Here is a 7,737-nt window from a genome sequence, read left to right as displayed (position 1 = left end):
ACGTCCTGTTTATTTTTTAGGTTAGTATGACATTTATTTGGACCCTTTAAATGACAGTATCAAAAGGGGCATGGATTAAAAATGGTGAGCCACACTGCTTGATGGGATTGTGTGAGTGCCTCTATAGCTGCTGGTTGAATGAATGAATATAAAAGAGTACATGAAAATTACTTTTTCCACCAGTCGCGGTGGCTCACGCCTGTAATCCCACCACTTTGGGAGGCCGAAACCAGCGGATCACAAGGTCAGGAGTTTGAGACCAGCCTGGCCAACATGGTAAAACCCTGTCTCTACTAAAAATACAAAAATTAGCCGGACATGGCGGTGTGCGCCTGTAATCCCAGCTACTTGGAAGGCTGAGGCAGGAGAATCGCTTGAACCCGGGAGGCAGAGGTTGCAGTGAGCCGAGATCACACCACTGCATTCCAGCCTGGGTGACAGAGTGAGACTCTGTCTCAAAAACAAACAAACAAACAAACAAGCAAACAACAACAAAAAAACCCCCAGTTCTTCCAGAGTTAACACGAGGCCTCACTCTTGGTGTTGTACATTCCATGGGTTTTTACAAATGCATAATGACATGCATGCATCCACCATCGTAGCATCATACAGAATGGTTTCATTAGCCTAAAAGTCCTGTGTGTGTAGATTATTCACCACTCCCTCTCCCCAAGCCCCTGGCAACCACTGATTTTTTTTTTTTTTTTTGAGACAGGGTCTCACTCTGTTGCCCAGGCTGGAATGCAATGGTGTGATCATAGCTCACTGCAGTCTTGAACTCCTGGGCTCAAGCAATCCTCCTGTTTTAGCTTTTTTGAGTTTCAGTAGAGACGAGGTCTTGCTATGTTGTGCAGGCTGTTCTCAAACTTCTACGCTCCAGCAGTCCTCCTGCCTCGGCCTCCCAAAGTGCTGGGATTACAGGCGTCAGCCACTGCAACTGACCTACCACTGATCATTTCACTGTCTCTACAGCTTTACATTTTCCAGAATGTCATATAATTGGTATCACATAATATGTAGCCTTTTAAAGACTGGCATCCTTCACTAAGTAATATGCATTTAAGTTTCCTCCACGACTTTTGGGGTTTGATAGCTCATTTCTTTTTCAAGCTGAATAACATTCCTTTGTTTGGATGTACCAGAGTATATTTATCCACTCACCTATTGCGGGACATCTTGGCTGCTTGCAGATTTTGGCAATCATGAATAAAGCTGCTGTAAACATCCATCTGTAGGTTTCTGGGTAGATGCCAGTTTTCAACTCCTTTGGACAAATACCAAGGAGCACAATTGCTGGGTCATATGGTAAGAGTAGGTTTAGTTTTGTAAGAGATCGCCAACTGTCTCCCAAAGGGGCTGCACCATTTTGCATTCCCACCAGCCATGGATGGAGAGCTCCTGTTGCTCCACATCGCCTCCTGCATTTCGTGTTATCAGTGTTCTGGATTTTGGCCATCCTAGTAGGTGTAATAGGTGTGCAGTGGGAACTCTCTGTTGTTTAATTTGCATATGCCTGATGATATTTGATGAGGAGTATCTTTCCATATGCTTATTTGACATCTGTAGCTCTTCTTCAGTGATGTGTCTATCCAGATTTTTTGCCCATTTAAAAATTGGACTTTTTGTTTTCTTATTGAAAAAGTATTTTTGACCACAGTTTGCCCATGTGTAATGGGAAGGGAGTTCCAACCAATGCTCCAGCGATCTAAAGATGACACAGTCCAACACCAACTCAGGTAGAGGTGACACTATCCAATGCCAGCTCAGCAATCCAAAGGTGACACAGTCCAACACCGACTCAGGTAGAGGTGACACTATCCAATGCCAGCTCAGCAATCCAAAGGTGACACAGTCCAACACCAACTCAGGTAGAGGTGACACTATCCAATGCCAGCTCAGCAATCCAAAGGTGACACAGTCCAACACCAACTCAGGGTAGAGGTGACAATATCCAATGCCAGCTCAGCAATCCAAAGGTGACACTGTTCAACACCAACTCAGGTAGAGGTGACACTGTCCAACACTGACTCAGGTAGAGGTGACACTATTTAACACAAACTCAGGTAGAGGTTACACTAGTTACACTATACAATACTGACCCTGGTAGAGGTGACACTGTCCAACACCAACCCAGGTAGAGGTGACTCTGTCCAACACTGACCCATGTAGAGGTGATACTGTCCAACACCAATCCAGAGAGAGGTTATACTGTCCAGTGCTGAACTGGTAGAGGTGACACCGTCCATCACGTTACTGAGCCACGTAGAAGTGACACTGTCTGACACTGACCCTGTAGAGGTGATGCTGTCTGTGACTGATTTGCTGAAAATGACACCTTCTTCCAAAGCAGCATTTTGAGAAGTTAATATTAATGATAATTTTTGATTTCCACCACAACTTGGCTCTTTTTTCACTCTCTGTCCTTGGTGTGACTGTGTAGCTGGGTGGAAACCCAAAGGCTGAATGCACCTTCCTCAGAGGTGGGTGTTGAATGATGCCCACATTGAATGACTGTGGTCACAGACTCTCTCTCTCACTGCTCCATTTGCCTGGGCTCCCCTGTACCCTTCTGTCTACCTCACTGGAAAGTCCTTGCAGACACTCTTCCCAACACCAGAATAGGGACCTTCTTCTGAACTTTCCATCCTGTCCTTCTGCTGTCAAAGTGCCTCTCACAGGGTCTTGGTGACTACTATCCTTCCCGTGAGACACAGGTTTAGTAGCCACCAAAAGCAGGTTAGATTCTGGGACTCTGTCTTGTTTACCTTTGTATCCTCAATGTCTAGTAGACATGAAATCAATCTAAATTAAATCTAAATTAAAAGAATATCTGCAACAGATATTTATTGCACATCTGTATGCTTGGAATTGTGCTATTAGGTTTGGAAAGCTTCACAAAAAACTCCAAAGACTCCCACCCACTAGGATTTTACATTCTTACAGGAAATGACTATTTGAACAAATGAGTGTGAATTAAAATTGCAGAGGGAGAAGACAGATTTTTATGTTAATTTATTCACAATATTACCATGAATTTGCAAGAATGAAAATGTACCTACATCTCTATATCTTTTTGTGGCTTGAGAACTCATTCCCTTTTAGCACAGATATATGTTATATATCTATCTAATATCTATATCTATCTATCCTATCTATCTATCTATCTATCTATCTATCTATCTATCTATCTATCATCATCTATCTATCTATCTCTCTATCTTCTATATCTGTCTATCTATCTTCTATATCTGTCTATCATGTCTGTCTGCTTAATTTTTTTGTACTTTCCCACACCATGATCTCTGCCTTGAGGTGGACAGGTGGAAAGAAGCCAGAAGATGCCCTCTCAGCTCCCTTTCCAGCTAGGATTTTATCAGCTGGACACGGCCACTTGTGAGGCTTGGATTTAGATGTGTCTCAGAGGCTGGAGATGGGCACAGATTCCGTTTTGCTGAGGAGGGTGGTAGAGACACGGAGCCTCTCTGGAAAGTGCTGTGGTGGACCCAAGCGTTCTGGGACTGTACCTTCAGCAGTTTGCAGAGGGAGGACAATTTGCGGACTGCTCTTGGCTGGATAGCTTTTGAGCCTAATTCCCTGGCTCTCCAGGAACTTCTCTGAGCTTCCTAATAGTCTTTAATAAATTTTCTGCTTAGGCTAGTTAGAGTGTGTGCAACACAGAGCCCTGGTGAATGCAGACCTCTCTCCTGGGTGTACCCTCAGCCCCGTTCTTTCCTCCAATTCCATGCTGTGTTTAGTCAGGAATGACAGGGCAGAGATGACCTCAGTCAGCCTTGAATCCTGCCAGGGCTGTCTCTCTAGTGGGAATTAGAGATCTCCCAGCCTTGGAAGGCAGCAGCTGCAATCAGAAGGGCAACTTACTGAGTTTGGGATGAAATCCAACTTTTTATATAGGTAATTATGCCAGAATTCAGGTCAACCTCTAGGCTGGGTTGACTCATATTCCGAGATATATAGGAAGTAAAACACAACTTGAGCTCCACTGTAGCATTTCCCGTGGAGCTTTAAAATGTCTTTTAATTATTTGTACATTTCTATTGAACTGCAAATGATTCTGCTCTTCTGAGTACCACGCTTTGCCTGCTTGAAAAATAAATACACCAAATGACTGCAGATGAAGGACTGTAGTTAAAGGATGGAATGTTGTCATGAACACTTTGAGAATGGTGACAGTTGGTATTTTCCCAAAGTAAACTCAAAGGTTCAAATTATTAAAAAGGCTGAGGTGGCCAAATCTGTCTACTGTACTACAAGATCTTCTAGCAAGATCACGACTAAATCCTGGCCAGGAAAACATTGACTTTAGTATTTGTGTTAGTTCGGGTTTTCAGCGTTGAAATCTTCCTTGCCCTGTTCCCTCTCTTTTCCCAATGCCTCTAGAACTATCTGAGATATGGGACTGGTGTGGTGAACACAATTATTTTGTTAGCCTTTGTCAGAAACATGAGGGGAAGACAATGTACATAAAATTAACGTAAAGTCAGGCAGTGGCACTTGGGAGCCAAAATCCCCTCTGTCATCAAATTCCCCCTTTTTGTTGGTGACCTCGCTCATGGTGAATGAAGCTGCTGGAAACTTCTTGGTTTAGCTTTTCTACTCTGGTTTCTTTCACAGGCAATTAAACTTCTGGGTCTCACTTTCCTGAGAGTTCACCTCTGCTGCTTTTACTTGCATTCTTTCCAAATCTGACAGTCAGTCATCCTATCTCTGGCACACCCTCAGTAACATCTAGGAATCCCTAAGTTGCTTTGAGCACACGAACGCACACTTTATAACTTAGTAGCGGGGAAAGAGGAGAAACATCACAGTCAATATTTTACCTTTTCCATGACACCATCTTGTACTCCCTTGTCTTTCTTTCCACGAATCCTTCCTCTCCCATCAATCAAGGGCACTTCCTGTGTCATCCAGATGGCACTTCCTGTGCCATACAGAAGCTCTTGCCAGGGATAAGTTTTCACTGAATTGTCAGCTTGTTGATTATAGCACAGCTTAATTATAGCTGTGTGACATTAGTCATAAAGGGCTCAAGGGCCAGAGAGTGGGCTTGTGTAAGCTTTGAGGGTCCACTTTACAAGTAGGTTTTGAAGAGTAAATACAAAGTAGAGTAAGTTTTGAAGAGTAAATATCAGATACCTCAGCTTTAAGAATAAGTACTTTAGACATGCTTCTGGCCCAGGATGAGGTCAGCTCTGTGGATGACTCAGAAACCTTTACCTTGTAAAGGGCCATGGTTGAGGCATAGAGGTTTGATATAAAATATAAAACTTTGGTGTATTAGTTCATTCTCCCATTGCTATAAAGAAATACCTGAGACTAGGTCATTTATAAAGAAAAAGGTTTTATTGGCTCCTGGCTCCATGGGCTGTACACGAAGCATGGCGGCTTCTGCCTCAGGAAAATTCCAATCATGGCAGAAGGTGAAGGGGGAGCAGGCACTTCTCATAGCCAGAAGAGCAAGAGAGAGACGAGGTGCCACACACTTCTAAACAACCAGGTCTCATGAGAATTCACTATCACGAGAACAATACCAGTGAGATGGTGCTAAACCATTTCTGACAAATCCCACCCCATGATCCAATTATCTCCCACCAGGCTCCATCTCCAACACCTCCAACACTGGGGATCACAATTTGAGATGAAATTTAGGTGGGGACACAGATTCAAACCATAGCATTTGGTAACTTCTGTGAGAACAGCCACTCTAACCTATACTCTTATCCCTGGACATCTGCAACTTCAGACCAATCAAACCATAAGCACATCCAATCAATCAGAACCCAGGAGAGCCCTGATGCCCACCACCGGGTCACTCAGAAGGTTGTTTATGCAACCATCAGAATGCAGTAAGCAGATTGTAGAGCACTGATGTGGCGCAATGTCAACAACACATCTTAGTGCTTATCAGCACTTTCAAGCATCTCCGGCTTTCTTTTGCTGTGTTATTAGTAGTCCATCTTTTCCCCATCTTTGTTACTGTTCCATTGCCTGGATTTTTTCCTACCATCTAAACTTCAGGACAGTGTGTCTAAGCCAAAAGGGCTATCCACATGGTAAAAATGATAGATCACCAGTTAATCGTAATAAAAATACTGTGCCTACTTAAAAAAAAGTAAGTGGAATTTATTTAAGAATTTGAGCGCTGCAGTGTTTCCAGTTTCAAGATGGTCTCCTAAGCTGTTTGATGAAACTTCTTCCACCTTTCTCCATCCCTCCAGGTGTTTTTTGTTTGTTTGTTCGTTTTTTGTTTTTTCTGAACCTGGATGTGACGCATTAAAGGACCCGACGGAAGTAGAATTGAAGGCATTCTAAAATGGCTAACCGTACACTGAAGGATGCGCACAGCGTCCGTGGCACCAACCCTCAATATCTGGTGGAGAAGATCATTCAAACGCTAATCTATGAGTCCAAGTACTGGAAAGAGGAGTGCTTTGGACTTATGGCTGAACTTGTAGTCGATAAAGCCTTGGAGTTATGTTTGTGGGTGGCGTCTATGGTGGCAACATAAAACCAACACCCTTTCTGTGTTTAATCTTAAAGATGCTTCAGATTCAATCCGAGAAAGGTATCATTGTAGAGTGTATTGAAAATGAAGTATGTCCGCGTATTGGGGGCACTTTACATGAGGCTGACGGGCACTGCAATTAATTGCTACAAGTACTTGGAGCCTTTGTACAATGACTATCGAAAAATCTAGAGCCAGAACCGAAATGGGGGTTTGAACTGATGCATGAGATGAGTTTATTGATGAACTAGTGCACAGTGAGAGAGTCTGTGATATCATTCTGCCCCAGCTACAGAAACGCTAGGTATGAGAGGAAGCTGAGCAACTGGAGCCTCGAGTTAGTGCTCTGGAAGAGGACATAGATGACGTGGAGTCCAGTGAAGAGGAAGAAGAGGAGGACAAGAAGTCGGAAAGAGTGCCATCATCTGATCACCGCCGGAGAAGCTACGGAGACTTGGTCAAGCCCCGCCCCTCTCCCACACTGCGCTACAGAAGGAGTAGGAGTCGGTCTCCCAGAAGGAGGAATCGATCTCCCAAAAGGAGAAGCCCCTTCTCCCGCCGAGAAAGGCATCCCAGCAAGAGTCCAAGACGTCACTGCAGCAGATCCCGAGACCGGCAGCACAGATCCCGTCCCAAGTCCCCAGGTCCTCACCGTAGTCACAGATACAGGAGCCACTCAAAGTCTCCCAAAAGGTCTAAGAAGAGCCACAAGAAGAGCTCGAGAGGGAATGAGTATTGGACTCGGTTTGGTTTTAGTCCACAAGGGCTCCTCTGGGTATGAGGATATCTGTCTATGTGGAAGGATTAAGATCTCCCCAGGCAGCTATAAGAATATTTTCGTTTTTTCTTATCAAGTTTCTCAACCTTTATTTTCAATGAAGGAGGTGCTGAGTTTTGTATCTCTTTTTAATCATAATCAACAACAGTTTCTGACCCAACTTACCTTGACTGTATTCAAACTTACGAGGGTAGAAAGGATCTAAAGGTTGGGGATATGAATGACAAGGATAGGATGTGGCCACCTGATGACCCTTTCCTTTTTTATTAAACCGGACACACCTGTAAAAAAAAAAAAAAGAATTTGAAAAGGGCAAAAACCTAATTAGGTCATGCACAAAGGGTAAAGACAGGCGACTTGAAGAATACAGTTTTTCTCCTGTAAGCTTTTGCCTGGAGCCTTACCACCTCTTGATCTGCTTCTGTGGCGTTTTCTT

General features: G+C 43.7%; 1 pseudogene; it reads left to right on the top strand.

Annotated features, from left to right (window-relative positions):
• Positions 1-6,331: 6,331 nt before the first annotated feature.
• Positions 6,332-7,304, top strand: LOC100606950 (annotated as a pseudogene).
• The last annotated feature ends 433 nt before the right edge of the window (positions 7,305-7,737 follow it).

This window comes from Nomascus leucogenys, chromosome 9, assembly GCF_006542625.1.
Source record: "Nomascus leucogenys isolate Asia chromosome 9, Asia_NLE_v1, whole genome shotgun sequence".
Classification (NCBI taxonomy): Eukaryota; Metazoa; Chordata; class Mammalia; order Primates; family Hylobatidae; genus Nomascus; species Nomascus leucogenys.
Note: the sequence above shows the minus strand (reverse complement) of the source record. Positions and strands in the feature narration are given on the sequence as shown.